Genomic DNA, 12,500 nt, shown 5'->3' with positions numbered 1-12,500 from the left:
GAAGGGCAAGATTTCAGAATACCCGGCCCACAAATTATCTAACTCGAAAAATTGCTCCCGCAGTGCCACATTCGAGTTGCAATGCTGCTTCCGCAGTTGTGCAGTCGCCAAAATGAATAACAATTCCGTTGCTTAATCGAGCGCATCGATCCCTCGTTGGTTACAACGACAACAACAACAAAACAAAATACATGACTTGTACCCTCTCTTTAATTTTGTGAATCATATGATCGCAAACACTTTTTCAAACACCCACGTTACTCTACTAGCGTGTTACAAATAGATATACCCGAGCCAAAACAAGTGCGCTATGCATGAATATACCTCGTTCTTTAATTCACGAGCCAAAATAAGCCTGCTACGCATGAATATATCTCGTTTTGTAGCTTTCATAAATATGAATTTACCTCGTGAGTTAGCTTTCATTTTGCGGTTCGGTTAATGAGCTGTCCTACATAATTACGCTTTTAGCGTCAGTGTCAATTCTCAGGACTCGTGCACGACTTTTTTGAAAACATCGTATCCACAAAAATGAAATAGTATTTTCTGTAGGAAACAGACAACTTTTTTAAAAGACATGTTTCGGCATGCTTATGCCATCATCAGTTTAATGAGTTCCTAAGTGTGAACAGTTATGAAGTCTACGGGTAGATGAAAAAATTATTACAACATGACGTAATACAAAAGTGGGTACTATTTACAGCATGACACCAAACATCATGGTGTAAACTAAAACGTCAGAAAAGTGTTGTAATGCTGGAATTGTTTGTTAAGTTCTGGTTTGATCTTATTTATATAAAAAGCTTCTTTGAGTTTTAAATCAATTGAGTTACTGGCAGAATCCAGAATACTAAAGCACGAAAAGAAGCATTTGTTCTTACTTAAAGGATATGTGTTGAAATGCTTAAAAATATGCGAGTTTTTATCGCTTTCTGTGTGTTTCTTTATCCTGGTAGAAAAGTGGGGACTAGTTTAATATAAAGTTTGATATAAATAAGATCAAACCGGAACATGTCGTTTAAAAAAGTTGTCTGTTTCCTACAGTATTTATCATACTTGCTACTATTGCGACCTTATGGAAATAATATTTTATCACCATTTGTTTATTGATTTAGCCTAAGGGCTCGTTTCAGTGATTAAGCCTCAGAACTCTCGTAAAAATTTTAGCTTTCATTTTGCGGCTCGATCAACTACACTTTTCGTGAGTTCGTGTGAAGCACTCGTTTACTGATTAAGCCTAAAGTAAGCGCTCGTTTCAGTGATTAGGCCTAAAATCTCTTGTAAAATTTTAGCTTTCATTTTGCAGCTCGGTTAAGTAAATTTTTGGCGAGATTGTGTGAAGAAGAATGCACTAGTTTACTGATTAGGCCTAAGCATTTTCGTCAAATTTTAGCTTCCATTCTGCGGCTAGGGTCAACTACATTTTTCACGAGATCATGTGAAGAAGAAAGCACTTGTTTATTGCTCATTTCAGTGAGTAGGCCCAAGAACTCTCATAAAACTTCATTTTGCTTTCATTTTGCAGTTCGGTTAATGAGCTGTCCTACATAATTACGCTTTTAGCGACTGTGTCAATTCTCAGTCGTTCAACTAACTTAGACTTCATTGTTCATCGACTACGGCACTGTGGTAGCAGTCATTCAACTAACTTAGACTTCAAGTACTAGACTTCATTATTCATCTACCACAGCACTGCGTCAGTAGCAGTGACTTCAATGTTTTCCGATTTTTGCGATTTTTCGCAATTTTCGCAAAAATCGCAACGCTTTTGGGGGACTTGTCTTCTCTAGCCTTTCAGAGTTTGCTATTTTTGTGATTTTTCGCAATTTTCGCAAAAATCGCAACACTTTTCGGGGACTTGTCTTCTCTAGCTTTTCGGTGTTCTGCAATTTTAGCGGTTTTTCGCAATTTTTGCAAAAATCGTTAAAATCGCAAAAATCGCAACACTCTTGGGTGAATGCCTTCTCTTGCTTTTGAGAGATTTGCGATTTTTTGCAATTTTTGCAAAAATCGTTAAAATTGCAAAAGTCGCAACACTTTTGGGGGACTTGTCTTCTCTAGCTTTTCGGTGTTCTGTGATTTTTGCGATTTTCTGCAATTGTTGCAATCTTCGCAAAAATCGTTAACATCACAAAAATCGGAAAACTTTTGGAGGACTTGTCTTCTCTAGCTTCTTGGTGTTTTGCGATTTTTCGCTAAAATCGCAATTTTCGCATTTGAGTGCAAACGTGGACATATCTCTCCACGTTACTCAAGAAATTAATGTAAATAAAGAAATGACAAGTTTACTGGATCTTTAAGTTCCATTATTGGCAAGTTTAAGATCCCCATTACTTTGCTTTACATGGATTTACAAAGGCGCCATAAAGTTTTAACTTTACTTCACGTTTACAGCAACTTTCCGGAGCTTTGTTTTCATTGAACTTTACACAACTTTGCATGGCAACGTAAAGAAACGTAAAGGTCACTTCACTACTTTACGCAACTTTACGGAGTGTAGTAAAGTTATGGAAATTTGCCATTTCGTGCTGTGTATGAGCCCACTCGCTAAGGTTGTTGAGATCATCCTGGAGAAGATGACAATCTGTATAGTCGGGTCAATTACCTCTCTGGAGATCTTCTTATTGTCTGCATATAGTTTAATACTAGGTATACCTATTGATAGAGTGCCAACGAGAGATCAATTTGTGGTTTGATAAGGGGGTTTATGCTGAGGCATAGTTATTTTCAATTGATAAAAGGGTTTTTGATAAGAGTAACGTGGAAACTGTACTAAGGTTTTAAGAGCTTGGTAATATTAACCAAGTCATTTAATAACTTGAACATGTAAAAGGTGGGAAGAGTTCTTGTTATTAATGTAACATTATAAACAATAACATAACAAAGAATATGAATTGTGGTGTATTGTATAACTGTTGCTTTGAAAGAGAATAAAAAGCAGCGCTGAATTTTTCAGTTACAACATGTTGATTGAAGCATATAGAAGGGGTTTTGGTTACTACAATGTTTGTGAACAGAAACATACATGCACTAGTCTTTGCGAACTTAGTAATCTTAAAAAAAGCATATGAACTTGAACGTGAAAACCAATGTGAATGGTTTTCTGCTATTAATGTAACATCTTGAACATCAATAGCATGGTAAGAAATAAGATTAACTTGTTTCGTATGTATGCTTTCGAATAGCAGGTAACGTAACATTGAATCAGAACATGGTAATGAAAGTTTGTTGAAGACTTGATACTTAAGTGTTGTAAATAAGTATTTTAGTCGGTGGTCTGGCTTTGTTAATTCTGTACTGTAGGACAGTTTAACTTGACAGTGAAGATGATGATATTTCAGTGATCACTTTTCTGTTGACATAATATTTGAATTCTATGTCTTGAAGATCTATAAGTAGTTCTTCAATTGTATCTGAGTCACTAAGTAATGAGATTGTCGGGTGGGTGGCGAGGCGGGACTCCAAGACATCTATTTATTTATTTATTTATTTATTTACAGATTCAGTATGCAATATGCAATACTAGGTGGACAGAACAAAAGGACACGAAGTCCCCTACAAGGTTAAGCCACCCAACCCACCCCCAGTGAAAAATACGTCCCTAACCAACCCCATAAGCCCTTAATTTAAAAAAAAAATTGTTACAGTTAGAGTAGAGTGAAAAACGTCAATTAACACGAGCACACAGTTAAAGTTCTTGTACTACGACATTTTGGGCATGCAGTCTTATAAGATCTCATGTTATCCTGATCAAAGACTAACCTTAACCTCTCTAAAAAGAAAGCCTTTAGCTTACTTTTAAAAGTACTAAGAATGGTGATGCCCTTGATATTATTGGGTAAAGCATTCCAAGTATTGACTATACGTATGAAATAAGTCTCTCTAAAACTAGACGTTCTTGGAATGCAGTTATACTTTAAATTTAAACCAGAGGAGCCACGCCTTGTAGAACCAGTAGCAAATGTAACGTATTTGCATAAATCAATAGCAAGCAAGCCGTTTTTACACTTGAAGAAAAAGACTAAGTCTAAGTATTCCAACCAGTAATTTAGTGGTAAGAGATTCAAAAGCACAAGTCTTTCCTTGTAGCTAGCATTCGGGTATTTGCATAGAAATTTAGTGGCCCTACATTGAATGGATTCAATAAGTAATATATTTCTAATAACAGACTGAGGGGCCCACAATTGACAACAATACCCCAAGTGGGATCTGACTAGAGCTAAATAAAGAGCCTTAAGGACGTTACTAGGTAAGTCTCTGGAACAGTTTCTCTTTATGAAGCCAAACATTTTGTTAGCCTTTGCTGATATCTGTTCAATATGGTCGTTCCACGATAAGTTTTTTGTAACTGCCACTCCAAGATCTCTTTGGGATGACACGCACTTTAATTGGTCCATTCTGTTGATGATGTAGACACGGTCAAAGCTACAGAGTTTTCGTGAGATACGAAGATTCACACATTTCTTCGGCTGAAAGTCTAGATTCTCTCTTCTCATGCGTCCGCCATGTTTGATTGAAAGCGAGGCTAACCGCGCAAACATTCAAGATGGCTGCCACACACTGTTGTGTGCCGTTGTGTACGAATGATTCAAGATACAACAAAGAGATATCCTTCCATGCTTTCCCAAAAGAGGCCAAAAGGAGGGCAGAGTGGATTGCAAGAATACGAAGAGATCCAGGACCGAATTTTGAAGTTAGTTCTAACTGTCTGGCCTATCGTTCGAATTCTGTTTGTGTTTATAGCTTGATTTAAACTTAAGATAAAGCTAAAGCATATTTTCTTATAATCCTATTTGTTAGCGCGTTGTTATTGGATTTCATTGATGAACTAGTTTAAGTGAAATTGATCTTGATATAGTGAATGCAGGCCTATATTCACTATCGCTACGGCTGCTTTTCTTTTGACATCTTGTCAGATTAAAAAGCATACTGCTGTTTGTTCAGAGCATTTTGAGAAAACTGATTATAGACGTTCGTTGGCTGGACAGCGGCGGCTATTGAAGGCAACAGCAGTCCCTTCTCTCTTCGCTTGGACTAAGAAGAAAGAACAGGAAATATCAAGAAGAATCTTGAAAAGAAAGTCATCAGAGATCCCCCCAACATTTCAGCTTAACACAAAAGGTACCACCTTAGTGAATTCCTTTCAGCTTCTGTTCCTATAAACTGCTGTTTTAAAGATGCTTCAAATTTATATTACTGGTGTTTTTCTAAGTGTGCACATATTTTACTTAGGAACCCAAGATTTTTATTCACTCACATTCTTTTGTGCAATAGTAATTCATTCAGAAGCTGAGAACACATGGTCTACTTGTGATTGGATTTCTCCTGCAAGAAAGATTGTGAATATTTTAAAAGTACTCACACACTTGGGCTCCTTGCTGTAACAGTTGCATATACTCTGCCATGTCCCTTTCATTTGTTCACTTGGAATTAATATTATTTTGATGTTACACAGGGACTCCATCTAGGAACTTTGAAAACTTTAAAATAGATATTTTTTGTTTTTATAGAACAGGTCACTAACCCAGCATTTACCAGTACTCCAAATCTTTATGATCATGATTATGGTGTGGTGAGACAGGAAGTGTCACTTGAGGAGATGCTCCAGGCAGCTAGGAAAGAGATAGAGAGACTGGAACAGGAACTTGATAGGAAGAACAATATAAGTCAGTTTGGCCTTCGCCGATTTATGTATGATGATGAAATGATCCGGTTTTATACTGGGTTTTCAAGTAGTAATGTGTTATGGTCATTTATAGATGTGATAAAACCATCTGCTGAAAAAATGAGAACGTGGTCTCAAGTTCAATGTGGCAGGGCTAAAAAGCCTGGTGAAGGGATAATTAATGAAGTATTTATAAACATGAAAAAACAGTCCCTTGCTATAGAAGATCAACTGTTCATGTGGTTGTGTAAGGTCAAGCTAGGCTTATTTGATCAAGATTTGGCTGTCATTCAATGTGTCAATTTCTACTGTAAGTAGAATGATTATAACCTGGTCAAACTTCCTTTATTTTGCAATGGGATGTTTACCACTATGGTCGAGTAGATCACAGATTAGAAAAACAATGCCAAGTAGTTTTAAAGATAGTTTCAGCAATGTGCGTGTGATCATAGATTGCACAGAAATGAAGGTTCAGACACCTTCCTCTCTTGTGCTTCATTCTGAGTTTTACTCTAGTTACAAAAGTGCAACCACCTTCAAAGGTCTTGTTGGTATTACCCCCAGTGGTGCAGTGTCATTCATCTCCAAACTCTACACGGGATCTATAAGTGACAGGGAGATAGTGAAAAGGTGTGGAATTTTAAAGCTGTTAGAGGATGGAGATGGGGTTATGGCAGACAAAGGTTTCACTATAGAAGACCTTTTATCTCCTTTAAACTGTTCTCTCAACATTCCACTATTTCTGAGTGAAAAGGTTCAGTTTTCCAAGGAAGATGTAGAAAGGACTCAAAAAATAGCGAAGCTAAGGATCCATGTAGAGAGGGCAATTCGTAGAGTCAAGGAAAACCATTTATTTGATGCTGTACTTCCACTGTCATTAGCCTCTTCAATTAATCAAATATGGTCGGTCTGTTGTATGCTATCAAACTTTAAAGGACCTCTATTTTAAAATGATAGCAATTAATTTGAATAAAAACATTTACAATGATGGAAGATAATAGTTGTAATAAAACAGAGTTAGCGTATTGTACATGTCGGCAAAGAACTCTTCATCAAAGTAAATGGTTTCAATGTGCCAATCATTCCTACAAAATACCATGAAGTCATACCATTTGAGCCCGGTGATGGCCATCTGCCCCATTACCTGAAAGTAATACTCGTGGGTTTTCTTTAGTTTGAGTTGACCATTAACAATCTTTAAATACTTGGCATCTCTGCATGACTCACACTGGGGGCACTTAATTTCAAGCAATCCAAATACCTCATTGCGTGTTGGGTCATAGACAAGAAAATCAGGGCTTGCTCCTAAAAAGGGACAGCCTGGATTAATAACAAATCCTGTTCGGTATACATTGACAAACCTGGTGTTGACATATGACTGTGCTGCCTCACTTTCATGTTCAAGGCCATACTTCATGGCAGCAGTCTGAACAGTTTTCTTTTTAAGCTGAGTTACCAGACCCTCATAATCACTTTTTCTTGAACAAATTTGCTTAAATTTTGAGGCAGTGAGCCGCCGCTTTCTCAGCTCATGCCAAAATGGATTTTGAGATTGGTCTTTTGTTTCCCGCTCAACGTTGGATGCCTGCTCTAATGATACCTTTAATGAATCAAGTACATTAGCCTGTGAACGTGGAAGAACATGGCTACATAAGGGATCAAGCAGCTTTGCTGGTAGGACAGGTAGGGTATCCCTCTGATCTATGGATAAAAACTTACTGTTTTCCCTAATAGTAGGTTGTTGATAAGACACAACACATCCCTTCGGTACAGTGCCATAGTTGCACTCGACATACTCTAATTCACCCTCGCTAAACAATGTAGCAAACTGTGTTTCTTTGTAGTCAGTTTTAGCCCTTGCTAGAAATTCCCTTATAAATTCTGGGTTGGGGTAGTTTTGTATAGGGTTATACAAATTACTCTCTACACCATCTATGGCACGCTTCTTACATTTAGGACCTCCCTCTGATTTTAATTCGGGTTTTCTAACAATAAGATTATCAACAGCTTCAGGATGGATTCCAGCTGAACGGGGCTTGTGCCATTTCTGTGGCATAGATGTCTTGGATGGTACCTCTGGGACAGCATCAATTTTAAGGAGGCTGTAATGGGCTGCCTGGTATATCAGTGCCACCTTATGGTTACATATTCCCTGCCCAGCCTTACACGAGCAGGAATGATCCACCACTTCCTCATTGTAAAACGACATCTTTGAAAATATATGAAACAGAAGTTTTTAAGCTTATAATCATTATTTTGGAAATAAGCTAACAAAGGACAACAAAGCAGGAAATAAAGAAAAAAATTATTTACTATAATTTATTATTTTGTAATGAATAGTGTACATTCTTGTTCATACAGATATAGGGAAAAAAGGAATAATTCAAGGTTATTTGAATGAACTTTGAGAACTTTCACAATATTCAGTAAAATGTCAACTGCCCCATGCACTTAAGTTACTTAAATTTAGCATTCAGCTAAAAAACAACCATACAACTAACCCATAAGTAGTGTGGCTCTTCATTTTTCCTTAACGACTTGAAACATCTTGCTCTGATAAAAACAGTGTCATCTTCTTCTCTTTTACCAACTTAATGAACAATCATACCAGTAGGTAAGTACCTGCTTAGAAACTGCACGCCCGGCTTTGCAAGCTTGCCCATAACCACAAACATGGCAGAAATGAACGATTTACCTTCATAATCTTTAATAAATCCTTCGCAGAAAAACTTATAGCCTTAAACAATGCCACTCTGGGGTGCTTTGTTGAGCTTAACAAAAGTATCGACGTCTTTCATTGTCAACTCAGGGTTATCTTTCAACAATCCCGTCCATTCGATCGGCAAGACACTGCTGGCATTGGCAGCCATCTTGAATGTTTGCGCGGTTAGCCTCGCTTTCAATCAAATATGGCGGACGCATGAGAAGAGAGAATTCGTTTAGAGTAGCCCAGTCACACAGATTGTCCAAGTCTATTTGAAGGTCAGTCGAGTCTTCTACGGAGTTAAGGTGATTCCCTAGTATTGCACTGCGCATCCTGTTCTGCGCATAACACAGTGTAAGCCCCGTTCGTATTCAGGCATGGCTAAGAGGCTTTATGGTCAAATTTCATGGCTCTTTGTCTCACAAGTCTCAACGGATATTTCTAAACAAAACAATGTTTAAATTTAACCATAAAGACTCGTACCAATGTGTGAATATTGATATATCGAACGTGGCCAAAAACATTTCAAAATGCCGACCTTTCGTGAGGGAAAGCTCGCTAGAAAGAAGAATGGCCGTTTTCAGAGCACAGCAGTAAAGAGCAAAACAAGAAACGTTTTGGACTCTGTTTTCTCCTAAACGAGGTTGGTGACCTATCTTTTTTTTGGCATAATTTTATTCTCTTACTCATCTTCTTTGCGCTGTAAAAAAATTACAAAAAATTTACGTCAGAAAAAAAAGTTACAGGAAAGATAGTATTCGTAGCCATCACTCGTGGACACAAAATTGTCTCCTCGAGATCACACACCCGAAGAACATTTGTAGTCAGTGCCTTTTCAAGACTTGTGCCTGTGCCATAAAACAAACATTAAATTATTCCTTTTGAGCAACACAATTCACCTGTTTTGTTATTTCAAGAATTACGTCAAAGCTGTGCTTCCTGTTCGTGCAAAACGTAGCCTGAACCGATGGAATAAACTTGTCCTTGATAGATGAAGGTGCAATGATTAAATGAGTAACTTGAGCAAGTTATGTCTCTCAAACGAGCTTGGTGACCTACTTTTTTAATTGCACATTTCGAGTCACCATAATATAGGGAACAATCGAGAAAAGTTTCAAAAAAATCTTACGACAACGTCTATTACTAAGGAATCACCTTAACACTTTTGAAACACTTGGAATCGTCAGCAAACATTGCTAGGTTTGAGTTCTGTATAACATCTGGCAAGTCGTTGACGTAGATGAGAAAAAGTATGGGTCCCAGTATGGAACCCTGTGGGACCCCAGAGTTTACTTCCGCCCACGAAGAATGACAACCATTTATAACAACCTGCTGCTTCCTACCATTAAGGTAATTTTTGAACCAGTGAAGTAAAGGACCACTAACTCCAACGTTCTTAAGTTTACAGAGCAGCCTTGCGTGGCAAACTGAATCGAAAGCTTTAGAGAAGTCCAGATATATGATGTCAGTTTCTTTACCTTTATCAAGGACAGAAGCGATGTCGTGGAATACCTCAACAAGCTGACTTGCACAAGAGGGACAAGTTTACGAGCGACACACTTTTCCTGGATCTTGGATACGATCGGTAGGAGCGAGATAGGTCTGTAATTTAATACGTCATCACGTGGTCCGTTCTTATGGACCAGAGGCATGTTGGCTTCCTTCCACTCTGATAGGTAGAGGCCAGTTTTTAAGGAGAAATTAATAAAGGCAGACAAAGACGAAGATAACGATTTTGCACAAAATTTCAGAATGATTGCAGGAAGTTTGTCTGGACCAGTAGCTTTTGATGTGTAAAGTTCAGAAGAAACTTGAATCACTTCTAGCAAATCAGGGATGTAAGAGCATATCGGAATCGTGTCGGGAAAAGTACAATTAGCGTGATCTTTGAAGATAGATTTAAAGTAATCATTGAAAGCTTCAGCGCGAGCCAGGTCGTCTGTAATTAAGGTTCCTCTATAATCAACTTTGTCAGGGATTGGATTCCTTTTGTTTCTAAAACTGTAATATGACCAAAAGCGCTTCGGATTAGATGAGGCCTCATTTGCTATTTTCTGCAAGTACATTTTCCTTTCTCCCCAGATCCAGTTTTTGATGCTCTGTCTTGTTTTACGAAACTTTTCTTTGAGTTGTTTGTTAGCGTTCTTTTCTTCCTGATTGCTGATGCAAGATCTATATTTATCCACGGAGGTTTATTTGAACTTCATTGTGAAACTGTGGCAGTGAAAACAAAACTGCACCATTGATTCCATGCCTCGTTAAACTCCTCCTGGGATTTGACATTCTCAACACCAGAGCTGAGAGGTAACAAGGACAGTTCTTTGTTCAGTGAGTCAAAATCTGCATTTTTGAAATCAAAACAAAATTTATGATTTGAATCCTTAAGTTTCCCAGAAAAGTCGATGTCGAAAACGACCGGGTAATGGTCAGATGGCAAACCAGCTGCTGCAAAATAGGGCCCAGAGTAGATGGATGACACTGTGGAGGGCGAGTTAGTTATAACAAGGTCGAGAATATTTTTTTTTCTTGTAGGTCTGTCGACTAGTTGAAATAAATATAAGTCCATGATAAGACTTGCAAAATGATGTTCTTCACTGGTGATAGAATTTGTGAATCCAGATCCATCAATCCACTCGATTCCTGGGTAGTTGAAATCGTCTACTATAAACACTCCCCAGTATTTGTCCAACTGAAGGGGGTCCAATAAGGACTTAAACTTCGGGATAAAATCTTTCTCAGAAGGAGAGCGGTAGCAAACAATAAACAATAGGGTTTGACAAGAATTAAGGGCGATTTCCACAACCACAGCTTCAAGTGATAAAGGAGTAACTGAGATCTCTCTCGTTGAAAGATGGCATCTGTAAATGCTGTTAACCAAATGTCTTTTTCATCCCAATATACAAGTAGTTGAACAGATGCATCTCGTTTGCATTGCATCTTTCTTTGTCGGACTCGACAGTTTTTACATCTGAGTGTGTTCTGTTGGGCGATTTCATTAATTTTACGTTTGCATGCTTGGCAGGTGATGAAAATGCTTACTTTGTTGATCACTTTGAAGCTCTCTACTTTGGCTTCTTTCTCTGGCTTTTCAGGGCCATTGATATGTTTCAGCTGTTGATTGGCTTCTTTAAACGTTGTTGTAGGGGTTGTTCCCAGACGAGTGATCCCTTGGAAGTGCTTTACACTAAGGTTTTGAAACTCATATGTGGCGCCAGTTTTGATGTTCTTGAAAAGTGGATCCCATACATGAATAGTAGCAGTTTCAGTTTCATCCTCCAGGACACAGTCTTCCTTTACAGTTGTCATTTCACTTCAGGATTTCAATTGAACAGGTTTAGGGTTTTCATTTCCCAGTGAAATGAAAGCAGTGATATTTACTTTCTGATTGACTTGGGGTGTGGGGACCTCCTCAGGCGCAATCGTCTTGGCAGGCTGAGTTGAGGGCTGAGTCTTTTGGGATTTGTTGATGGGTTTGTAATCAAAATCAATATCAAAGCTTAGTGTTACCCTTACTGTTGATTGCTGGTTGAATATGATGTCATTGTTGCTGTTTTGCTTAGTGTTTTTAAGGGTTAGGCTTACAGCTGTTTTTGATGCTTCATGTTCTTGCAGCATGGAGTGGTTTGCAATATTAAATCCTACAACTCGTCTAAATTTTGATGGGCTGGTTTGTAAATTAAAATCATACCACTGATTTTGATTTCGTGAGCGTTTTATAGGACTCAAATTCTGAATGTAGCCACCGTGATTATCTAAGAAAGAGGAAATAAAAACTGAAGTTAGACATGTTGATCACAATAAGTTACTGCACCTTTTAACAACATGTGGACTGTTTTTTTTGTACTGTCAATCAAATGTTCTGCAGCTCTTTGCAGCTCGTGACTACTGTCAATTGTGCAGTAATCAAATCAAATCAAATCATTCAGCACAGTCCAGACAGCAGAAGTTGGGAGGAGCCACCAAAGATTTCAGTGACGGTAGTGAAATTGCTTTTGTCAGTAAGGTTTGAATTTTAGAAATGGCAATATATTTTTTGTGTAGATGTAATCTGGTATGGTGAGGCCAGACGAAGATTTTGTAACAAAAATTACAAGGGGTTTTTTCCTTTCAGCAGTTCTTGCTCATTCAATC

General features: G+C 38.0%; 1 pseudogene; it reads right to left on the bottom strand.

Moving 5' to 3' along the window:
• Positions 1-3,309: 3,309 nt before the first annotated feature.
• LOC138055324 (uncharacterized) overlaps positions 3,310-12,500 on the bottom strand; it is a 9,473-nt pseudogene continuing 282 nt past the window's right edge.

The sequence above is a fragment of the Montipora capricornis genome, chromosome 7, assembly GCF_036669925.1.
Source record: "Montipora capricornis isolate CH-2021 chromosome 7, ASM3666992v2, whole genome shotgun sequence".
Classification (NCBI taxonomy): Eukaryota; Metazoa; Cnidaria; class Anthozoa; order Scleractinia; family Acroporidae; genus Montipora; species Montipora capricornis.
This window is presented reverse-complemented; position numbering and strand designations above follow the sequence as displayed.